This window comes from Sciurus vulgaris, assembly GCF_902686455.1.
Source record: "Sciurus vulgaris genome assembly, chromosome: 13".
NCBI lineage: Eukaryota > Metazoa > Chordata > Mammalia > Rodentia > Sciuridae > Sciurus > Sciurus vulgaris.
In genome coordinates, this window is record NC_136474.1 from 176,659 (window position 1) to 189,172 (window position 12,514).

General features: G+C 33.8%; 1 pseudogene across 1 annotated transcript in view; it reads left to right on the forward strand.

Annotated features, from left to right (window-relative positions):
- The window catches only part of LOC306642651 (cyclin-dependent kinase 17-like), a 54,564-nt pseudogene that overhangs the window by 19,222 nt on the left and 22,828 nt on the right, over window positions 1–12,514 (forward strand). Inside the window, exons 3-4 of the transcript in view lie at window positions 352–486; window positions 3,183–3,310. The product of the transcript in view is annotated as a cyclin-dependent kinase 17-like (transcript). The remainder of the gene's footprint in view (window positions 1–351; window positions 487–3,182; window positions 3,311–12,514) is intronic.

A 12,514-nucleotide genomic window follows, 5' to 3' on the forward strand; every position in this document is an offset into this window, starting at 1 on the left:
TGAGTTTAATTTTTAGAGTACTATTCTTAAGTAACTATTATTCATTAAAAGTTTAAATGTATATTTCCAGGCTGTAATTGTTATTCATCTCTGGATAATGACTTGAGTGCAAGTTCTTTCATAATATTTTATAATCCAAGAGTGTAAAAGAATTTTTTAGTACTTCTTATTTGAAGACTTTTGAGTTAATATTTTGATCTCTTAACTGCACATATATGCACCTGACTATAAAAGACTGTTATGATCTGATTTTTGTATGTTGGTTATCTGCATTTTACCTGCAATGATAATTACATAGTAGGATAAAATAAATATTTATTAAATTAAACATTGTCTCATTTTCCAATACAGATATTCTTCACAAATATGTAAAAATGGGATCAGATGTTGAGAATGACCAAGCTTCTGGGAAGTCATTTGATGAAGTTCAGTCACCTTCCAGGTATTTGTCTCAGATATCATAAACATACATGGATCTCAATGGAGGCAACACTTTAAAAATATATAAATATACATTTGTATGTGTGTTTTGTGTATAAATAAACACACAAAACATATGTATACATATATATATATATCAAGCAAATAAAGCAATTTGAAAATTTTCATGATGACAGCTGTTATAATTATATCAGTGAGTTGTATTCTTAATATTTCCTTTTTTCTACTATTCCAAGCCAGGTACACATTAATCATAGTATTCTATATTCACAGAATAAAGAATATTCATTTTTAGTTCCCTATTGAGGAAATGTTATTTTTTTAAATTCCAGAAATGTAGACTGGCATCATCCTAGAGAGCCTTAATAAAGTCCTCTTTTCAGAAAATGTGATTTCAATTATATCTCTGTGAGATTCCTTTGAATACTTCATATTCAGATTTTAAGAGAGAAAAATAAAATAAACGTCAGCTTTTTTTCCCCCTTGCTTTATAAGTATCAGTATCATTTACTTTATGGTTCATGGCACCTAGAAATCCCTATTGTACATACAAAATTATTTCTCCATGTAAGTTATGCAACATATTTCTTTTTTTATCAATGAGTTATTATAACTTTGAACACAGAAATTGTGACTATTATTATTTCAGAAGTTTGTTTCTTTTCTTGTAGCTGTAGAGACAATGAACATTAGAGTGTCTGTCCTGCTCATTGATTATATTTTTATTTTTAAAAGGTTGTTTCTGAGTTAAGAAAAACAATATCAGTATTTTTGTAATAAATTAACATTTTCAACTCAAGATCAACTTGATATTTGTCTAATTATATCAAAATAATATATATCAAAATAATAATAAAATTGTCCTTAGTTTTTTTTTTTATAATATATGTGATTTTATCACATGTATAAAGGATGTTGGCATTTGGATTTATATGTAGATCATCTAATTCTTGTACTGAATTATATATTTCCCCCCCCCACAGGTGACATGCTATAGAATATATTTTTTAGTTTTATTCATTTTAGTATCTAGAACAATTTATTTTTTTCATTTTCCCTTTGCACATATACACATTTCTGATTCATCATGGCCTACCTGATAATTTCAACTTGGTGCAATACTGAAAAATCAATACATGTTTATTAAAACCCATACTTCACATTTTGACTTTTGATCTTTTCTCTGACTGGCAATATGCAGTATGATACTACTTTGTGATGAAATATCACAGATCCCAGTTACCCATGAAACCACAGGACTAATCTACAGTACTCTACAGAGTTCTGTGTTGCTAAACTGTGATATTCAGTGAGTTAAGTATATTTAAGTACATTTTCAACTTAATAATTTTTCATCTTAGAATGGGTTTATCAGTACATAACCCCATAGTCAGTTGAAGAGCATGTACTCTTATTCAAGAATAGTTTTGGAGATTTTATTGTTCTAGATGAGTTTTAGGCAATTCATTGTTTATGGAAAAATAATCTTGGTAGTTGATTTGGATTATATAAAATATTCAAATTAATATGGTGATAACCACTATTGTTGCCTTGTTTAGGCTAACCATTTGGAATATGGTATATATCTGTATTTACATCTTTTATCTCTCAGTAAATATTTACACAGTTCCTTTTTTAATCTCTTTTGATTTTTATAATTTTATTTTAAAAGGATTTCTTTTTATAGAATTTACATTTCTTGATGTGATGATAGAGGCAAGTTTCTCCTTGAAGTTTGTCTCAGCTCACATTCTATAATTATGCTACTGCTGGTTACCGGCAGTGAATCCTGCTTCCCCTAATGTTGAAGTTTGAACACTAGAGAAGCACACCAAGAAAAGCATATTAAGCAGGTTTTATTTAAAGGTAATAATACAGAGTTCTCCTTGGAGGTAGAAGCGGATCATGGCCAATGTTCTGAAGTCCCAAGAAGTGAGTGCACACAACATCTTTTATAGGTTAAGGTCTCTTTTGTTCCCCAGTTCTCTCCACCCTTTTCTCTCCTTCCTGCCTGCATGCCTAGGCCTGATTTTGCAGGTGAGATAAATAAAGTGAGAAGCAGGTGTGGCAGGGGGAGATCCAAACTGATTCAGCCAGTCAAGGGCCCAGGAGGCATTAATTAGCAGCTCCTTGCTTGCCTTCCTTGATAAAAGCAGGTAAATTTGTTAATCAATAGACTCCAGAGATCATTGAAATTCCATTCTCCTTGGGGCAGTCTCCAACTTCCAAAGGCAGATGGCTTTTATGTCTTCCATTTCCTGGATTTGACCCCATACCCTATTAATACACTAACTGCCTGTCCCCAATTCTGGCTTCAGTTAAATGAAATAGCATAACTTTTACTTCTAGTAACAGCAAAAAGAAAACATTTTAATTTTCTTTCACATGTTGTATTCAAAATAATATCTACTTGTTTAATTATTTATATTGACATGTTGTATATGTATGTTCCTACCATATGGTGTAATAATTTTAAGGTATAACCAAGATAAATTTACTAATGCAATGACACCAAAAGAACTGAGTTTCATTTGTCTTAAATCATTTCTGTAAGATTGCACCATATACCTTTGCTTACACTAGTAAATGTTTTGCCTTCAATATATTATATATAATCAATGTAGGTAACTTTTAAACTGCAGTTAACATCAGCTAATATTTGGTAAAAAATAATACTCTAACATACATGAATCAAAAGTCAAATGCCCTTTTTTGTTTTGGTTACTTTTTTCTTTTTGTAGGATTTTAAGAAATGGTTATCCCTACCTGCAGATATCAGAATACCTATTGGATATCTGGAAAAGTTGCAGATCACCAACAGTCTACCATTTCATCAACCATTAGCTGGAGGTCTCATAGAGCTTTCTTAGTAAGTTTTTGTATCCTACCTGCATCATCACATCTGCTTTTTCTATTATCTGAATGTAAACCTTTAAATTTTTGGCAGTTATGGGAATTGAACCCCAAAATTTGCACAAGCTAGGCAATCTATGTCAATGAACTAAAATGCCAGCCCTTAACTTAATATTATGTAAGCCTTTTGGGTTTTATCATTTTTCATTCTTTAGGGTTTATTGGAACCCTTAACATGCATGCATATTAGAATGGGATTTAAGCTGTATTGTATTTCATTTTTGGTAATTTTTATTGACGTATGCTAGATATGCAGGATATGTACCACATATATCATCTTAGATGTTCTGTACTAGATACAATGAACATTTGTTAATATAAATGGATTATCTAGTGAAGTACCCAAACCATCACCCTACAACTCAATGAGTATCTGCAGTATTAACCTACCTTTATAAGTAGTATGCAGTTAAATAAAATTTTAAAAATCCCAGAAAGCCCCTTCTATTACCTTTCATTTCATTTAATACCCCTCACCTGTAGCCATGATTCCTGTCTCTTTTATACCAAGATTAGTTTTACCTGCATGCACATACTATTTTGACCATATTATTTTAGAGTATGTTTTAATACCTGGAACTTTCTTATTCTCATAAATACACATTCTTAATTACTTTTAAAATTCTTAATACTTCTTTTCTGTTTATTCTTATTTAAACCACTGATATTTTTGCAATTTAGTATAGAAATGTTTTCAAAAATTTACATAGACATAGAAATGTATATTATTTATACAGTTTGTATGTATGTATATACACATATGTACTAAATGCTTTGTATCTTGATATTATGAAAGTGTACAGTATGCATTTTTTTGTGGTTGGTTCTTTTGCTGTGTTAAGTTTGTGAGTTTTATCTATGTTGTTGCATATAGTGATAATTCATTTGTTTTTTGCATGCTGGTTTACTGTATAAATATATTGTATAGGATTTGAAAGGATAGGATGAACCAGAGTATAAAAAAGCATGAGGTATCCATTCAAGGAGCCTGACCCTCCCATAATAAAAAGTGTTTATTTAAACAAGGGCTGACAAGATCACATTTTTGTTTCAAATAATAGCTTCAGGAAAAGTAGAGATGATGAAATATAGGGAGAGATAGACAAGAGACATGTAGATGAATTAGGAATTTATGCCAAATTAGGAATGGTGTGACCATCATATGGAAATAGAAAGTAGAACACAGATCCTAGAGGTCATGCTGAGAGAAGATAGACAGGATGTGGTACCCAACTGAAATTTGTGTCTGAGGGATGAACTATTGGTGATGACTTCTGAGGTTCAAACAGCTATTTATCTCCTTTCAACATATTATATCATGGGATACTTATTATTCACAAAATCTTCTGTTTTGATTAGATATTATAAAGTGTATAATTACTTTATTCTGCATACACTCTGAGCACATTGACAAAGTGTACCCAACTTGATTTTGGTACATGTCTGTGATTATCATAGTTTTGCACATCACTGCTTAAAACATTTTAAAATATATTTTGTCACTTAATTCTCTGGTCAAAACATTTTTTGACTATCATTTTTTATAAAAGATTTGTACTTTGATGAATTCTAAATTATATTTGTGCTGATTTGGAGGGAAAGAGTAAATTAATACCATGTGATAGCTTTTTAGGGGTATTATCAAACCCAAGGTCTGCAACATACTAAGTAAGTGCTCTATCGATGAGCTCCATCCCCAACACTTACCATGCAGTTCTCAAATCTGTCATTTAAAAATAGTTGTCTCTTCCAGTCTATGTGAAACCCTATTATAAATGCTTAATAATTAGGGTTTTTTATTATTGTTGTCTGTTCCTATCGATTTTCCAGGCTTTTTGATTTTGAAATGGCTTATAAGTTTCAGATTATATTTTGGTTTCTATCCATGCACCCCTTTTGTTACCATTTACATTACGAAGCAGATTTTTAAAAATATATAATCAAAAATTATTCTTCAAAATGAAAGATCTTTACCTTGTGTTTATATTTGAAGTTGGGAAGTAGGCAAATGAATGGAATAGTGGAAAAGAGGTGGGAAAGGAAAATAATTTTTTACACTTAGAATTCAAATTTACATAGATGTCATATTCATCATGTATCTAAAATTAGATATTTTTCTTCAGTGAGGTTTATTCTGCAATATATCAATCTGAATCTTAGACTTTATGTTTGAAAAACAAGGGTGTGGTTAGGAATGGATGGAAAGCAGTTGTGTAAAAATAAATATTCTTCACAGATATTTTTAAAATTTCAGGTTTCCATGGATAGTATACACTTCATCTTAGATGGGAATTAAGAAATTGAATCGTAGAATTCATTTTTGCTGGAGGGAGTGACAAGGAAGGCTGATGGGATCTATAAATCCATGGTCATCTACCTCAAATGGGCCCTCAGTTTTGCACATTGCACTGTCTTATTCTAAGTAAACATTTTATCTCTTCTACATAATAAAACAAATGCTGTAAACATGAAACTCCCCCACTTTCTGAATAACAATCATGCAAATCTGTCTACACTTACTGTCTTTTCAATCATGTTGCCCTTTTGTCCCATCTCATCTGCTCAGGGTTATTGGAATATCTATTATACCTATAAACTTTTTTATATTCAGTCTCCCTTTCTTATCTTCATCCTTCCCATTGACTTTGTATTTAAATAAACTTTTAATTTTAGATAGACATAGGAATTAGAAAGTAAATACAGTAATTTTACCATATACACAGTTACTCCTATTATTAGTAGAATGTTACTTTAATACATTTTGTACAACTAAGGAACAAATATTGGTACATTACTATTTACTAAACACCCTAATTTATTTAAATTTCACTAGTTTTTTTACTACCATTTTGTCCCAGAATCCCATCCAGGATACCATTTTATATTTAGTAATTATATCTCATATTGAAGGTACTGGTTACTTCATTGGGAAGTGCTGTGCAATACTTATATATGATTGATAATAAATAAATATTCTCCTAACACACTTAAATATTAAACTAATAGAAAATCTTATATGCTGATAGAATTCATCCTTTTGTTGCATTTCAAAAAATAGCATACACAGTAGAGGTTTTATGAGATGTCTAAGTGTAACATTAATAGAATGAAAGTCTATATATGAACATGTATCATTATATTAAAATTAGAGATTAGGTACATTAGAAGTGCTTATTTCTTCCCACTGTGTGGATTCCTCATTCCTTTGCTGAAAATTTTTATAAAAAATGACCACTAGAATTAAGGTTTTCATTCTCTTTTCTGTCCCAACATGTCCAGGAACAAAATCCATTGCTTTCAAATAGAGCAATTCAGTAATTCTCACAGGGAGGGAAATGGTTGTTTGAAGTAACCTCCTGCTGTCCACAGTGTTTTTCAATACATACTCACCTTTAACATGGCACCTGTAGAACCTCAGTATATTCTTCACCTGTACTAAAGCTAAATTGGAAATGCATCTCCAGCTTAATACAGTTTTATGACTGTGATTCATGAATTATGTTAGTAGAAACAAAACCACCTAGAAGTCTCTTGTTGCACTTACTACTGCTTACAAAGTACACTGAATTATAGGAAGATCGATTACAAGTTGTAATATGTTTTCTGTATGTATTTGTTAGTGTTCATGTGCTTTTCCTGTAAGAGCTATCTGAATAGGAATTTGCATGGGCTGTCAAAAAGTGAAGTATTTTCTAAGAAAAATGAAATATGAGAAAAATGATCATCTTTTGTCTGGAAAGCAGAATTAAGGGAGTTTTTAGGCACTGAGGTCAGCACCATCACTGGTCGGTCACAGTCACTGAGCAAGCTGACGGGTGAGTGAGGCCACCTGCATTGTGGAGATTGCAGGAGTGCACCCAACATACCTGTCTTGTGGAGCTAGGCAGTGGGCAGCCAACCTGCCCAACCACCAGGCCAAAGACAGATGTCATCATTGAGTGACACCACCTGACCATTGCAACAAGATCAGTGCCATCATTGGTTGGTCACAGTCATGGAGCGAGCTGGCGGGTGAGTCAGGCCACCTGCATTCTGGAGGTAGCAGGTGGGCACCAAACCCACCAGCCTTGCAGAGCTAGGTGATGGGTAGCCAACCCACCCAAACACCAGGCCAAAGACAGATGCCATCACTGAGTGACCCCACCCAACCACCACTCTGAGGTCTGTCACCATAGTGGAGCAAGTCGGCAGATGAGACAGCCCTTCTGCATTGCGGAGCCAGCCAGAGGATTCTTTATAGACTGCTGCAGGCATTTTGAATTATTCCTGAGGGTGTGGCCATCATCATTGGAAGTGCAGCTCCCTTCCTGAGACACCTACAGGAGACTAGAGGACCTTTGACAAGACCCAGAAGTCAAGAACAGGAGGTATTGAGAGACTTGGGACCAACTCACAGCCACCAGATGAGTCTCTCCACTGGTCGGGCTCCCCAGATGGGCAGTAGTCCCGAAATGCAGGGAACTTCATGGAGTAGAGTGGACCAGTGAGACTCCCAGTCAACCAGGAGCAATGCAGAGGAGGGCTGTGCAGCAAGAGGCTTCAACACAGAGTGAGGGTTTGAAGCCCAGGTGGTAGGTCCAGTCCCCAGGGAACATAGCAGAGGAGGGCCACTCAGCAATGGAGTCCCTAGAGGGCCAGGCTCCTCAGCCCAGGCTGTAGGTTGGGAACCCTGGAAATATGCAGAGGAGGGCTTCCCAGTCCAGGTGGTAATTCTGGTCCCAAGGGAAATTCTCAGAGGAGAGCTTGGCAATGAAACTTCCCCACTGGATGAGTCTTTCCTCCTAGAAAAAGCTTTCCCACCAGGACAGTAGAACCAGACACAGAGGCCCAGATCAGATATGCCCCAGTCTAGTCCCCCTTTGAATGACCATCAGTCAAAGAGTGGAGGCGCCTCTGCTCAATGACAGGGAATATACCTCACCTGAAGGCCACTACCCCTAGAGTGGCAGCTTCCTAGTGGAGCACCACATTATCAAGGTCCCCCAAGAATTCAGGCTACTGAAGGCTAAGAGGTGAATTATTGGAAATCTACAGAGACAATATTAGTCAATAGAGGAAATCTGCAATATCCCAGAGTTTCACTACTAGAGGGGTAGATACCTGAGCAATATGAGAAAACAAGGGAAGAAAATGTCCCAAACAAACCTAGATGCTACATCAATAAAATCCAATGACAGCATGGCAGAAGATATTTCAAAAAAGGAGTTCAGAATGTACATAATTAAAATGTTCAGGGAAGCAAACAAGAAGATGAAAGAGCAAATGCAACATTGAATGACAGGATGAAAGAAGAAATGCAGGTATTGAATAATCACATCAATCAAGAGTTAAAAAAGCAAATACAGGAAGCAAAGATCATTTCAATAAAGAGTTAGAGATATTGATAAAAACAAACAGAAAGCCTTGAAGTAAAGGAAAAAATGAATCAAATTAAAAACTCTATAGACAGCATAACAAATAGGATAGAATACCTGGAAGACAGAAACTCAGATATTGCAGACAAAATATTTAATCTTGAAGACATAGTTGACCAAACAGAGAAGATGATAAAAAATCATGAACAGAATCTACAAGAACTATGGAATATCTTGAAAAGGCCAAATTTAAGAATTATTAGGATTGAGGAAATCTTAAAGAAACAAAGGAGTGAACAATCTTCAATAAAATAATATCAGAAAATTTCCCACATCTGAAGAATGAAGTGGAAAATCAAGTACAAGAGGCTTATAGGACTCCAAGTACACAAAATTACAACAAACCCATACCAAGGCACATTACAATGAAAATACTTAACATACAAAATAAAGACAGAATTTTAAAGGGTGCGATATGATAGAATCAAATTACATTCAGGGGGAAACCAATACAGATATCAGCAGATTTTTCAATCCAGACCCTAGAAGCTAGAACAGCCTGGAACAACATTTTTAAGCCCTGAAAGAAAATGGATGCCAACCAAGAATCTTATACCCAGCAAAACTTACCTTCAGATTTGATGACAAAATAAAATTCTCTCATGATAAACAAAAGCTAAAAGAATTTACAAAAAGAAAGGTGGCACTGCAGAACATTCTCAGCAAAATATTCCATGAGGAACAGATGAAAAACATTGATGTAAATCAGTAAAGGGAAGAACTACCCTAAAGGAACAAGTCATGTAAAAAAAAATGAGCCAAATGACTGGGAATACAAATCATATCACAATAATAACCCTGAATGTTAATGGCCTGAACTCATCAATCAAAAACAGACTGGCAGAGTGGATTAAAAAAGATGATCCAACAATTTGCTGCCTGCAAGAGACTCATCTCATAGAAAGAGATACCCATAGACTAAAGGTGAAAGGATGGGAAAAAACATACCATGCACACGGACACAGTAAAAATGCTGGAGTATCCATCCTCATTTCAGATAATGTGGACTTCAACCCAAAACTAGTGAGAAGGGATAAAGAAGGACATTACATACAGCTTAAGGGAAGAATAAATCAACAAGACATAATAATCATACATATCTATGCTCCAAACAGTGGCTCATCAATATACGTCAAACAAATTCTTCTCAAAACCAGAATTCAAATAGACCACAACAAAATAATGCTAGGTGATTTTAACACACATTTCTCACCACTGGACAGATCCTCCAAAAAAAAAAAAAAAATTGAACAAAGAAACCATAGATCTAAATAACACAATCAATAATTTCAACTTCATGGATATTTATAGAATATACCATTCAACAAAGAGTGACTACACTTTCTTCTCAGAAGCAGATGGATCCTTCTCTGAAATAGACCATATTTAATGCCACAAAGTTAATGTTAGCAAATACAAGAAGATAGAGATGCTACCTTGTATTCTATCAGATCATAATGGATTGAAAATAGAAATAAATGACAGAGTAAAAAACAGAAACTACCCCAACATCTGGAGAATACATAATATATTGCTGTATGATGAATAGATAGAACAAGATATCAGGAATGAAATAAAAAATTCTTACAGGTAAATGTGATTAAAGACACATCATATCAAAATCACTGGAACACTATGAAAGCAGTACTTAGAGAAAATTTTATTTCATAGAGTACATTCAATAAAAGAAGAAAAAATAAACAAATAAATGACATAACACTACAGCTCAAAGTCCTAGAAAAAGAAGAACAGAGCAACACCCAAAGTAGTAGAAGACAGGAAGTGGTTAAAATCAGAGCTGAAATCAATGAAGTTGCAACAAAAGAAACAATAGAAAAAATTGACAAAATAAATAGTTGTTTCTTTGAAAGAATAAACAAAATTGATAAATCCTTAGTCATGCTAACAAAGAGAAGGAGAGAGATAACCCAAATTACTAAAATTCGGAATGAACAAGGAAATATAACAACAGACATGATTGAAATACAAAACATAATCAGAAGCTGTTTTGAAAGTATATACAACAAAATAGAAATTCTTGAATGCATTAACAGGTTTCTAGAGACATATGAATTATCTAAACTGAATGAGGAGGACATACACAATTTAAATAGATCAATTTCAAGTAATGAAATAGCAGTCATCAAAAGCCTAACAACAAAGAAAAGTCCAGGAACAGATGGGTTCTCAGCTGAGTTCTACAAAACCTTTAAAGAAGAACTCATTCCAATAATTCTCGAAGTATTTCATGAAATAGAAGTATTTCATTTTATGAATCCAGTATCACCCTGATACCTAAAGCAGACAGATACACATCAAGGAAAGAAAATTTCAGACCAATATTCTTAATGAACATTGATGCAAAAATTTTCAACAAAATTTTAGCAAATTGCATACAAAAATATATTAGATAGATAGTGCACCACGATCAAGTGGGTTTTATCCCAGGGATGCAAGGTTGGTTCAACATTTGGAAATCAATAATTGTCATTCATCATTTCAACAGACTTAAAGGCAAGACTCACACAATTATTTCAATAGATGCAGAAAAAGCATTTGATGAAATACACCATCATTTTATGCACAAAACACTAGAAAAAATAGGGATAGTGGGAACATTCCTTAACACTGTAAAGGTCATGTATGTTAAGCCCATGGCCAATATCATTCTAAAAGGTGAAAAACTGAAAGCATTACCCCTAAAAACTGAAACAAGGCAGGGATGCCCTCTTTCACTACTTCTATTTAACATTGTCCTTGAAACTCTAGCCAGAGCAATTAGATGAAGAAAATTAAAGGAATATGAATAGAAAAAGAAGAACTCAAACTATCCTTGTTTGCTGATGACATGATTATATATTTAGGGGAATCAGAAAATTGCACCAGAAAACTTTTAGATCTCATAAGTCAATTCAGTAATATAGCAGGATATAAGGTCAATGCCCATGAATCCAATGCATTTTTATACATAAGTGATGAATCTTCAGAAAGAGAAGTTAGGAAAACAACCCCATTCACAATAGCATTGAAAAAAATAAAATACTTGGGAATCAATCTAACAAAAAAGTGAAAGACCTCTGCAATGAGAACTACAGAATACTAAAGAAAGAAATTAAAGACAACCTTAGAAGAAGGAAAGATCTCCAATGCTCTTGGATAGGCAGAACAAATATTGTCAAAATGGCCATACCACCAAAAGTGCTATACAGATTCAATGCAATTCCAATTAATATCCTAATGATGTACCTTGCATAAATAGATCAAGCAATCATGAAATTTATCTGGAGGAATAAGAAACCCAGAGTACCTAAAGCAATTCTTAGCAGGAGGAGTGAAGCAGGGTGTACCACAATACCAGAACTAAAACTATCCTACAAAGCAATATTAAATGCTTAAATAAAATATTAAATAAAAATGGCATGGTATTGTTACCAAAGTAGACAGGTAGATCAAAGGTACAGAATAGAGCACATGAACACAAACCCAAATAAATATAATTTTCTCATGCTAGACAAAGGTGCCAAAAATATGCAATGGAGAAAAGATAGCCTCTTCAACAAATGATGTTGGGAAAATTGGAAATCCATATGCAACAGAATGAAACTAAACTCCTATTGCTCACGCTGCACATAAATCAACTCAAAATGGATCAAGGACCTTGAAATCAGACCAGAGGCCCTTTATCTTATAGAAGAAAAAGTAGGTCCAAATCTTCAACATGTTGGCTTAGGATCAGACTTCCTTAA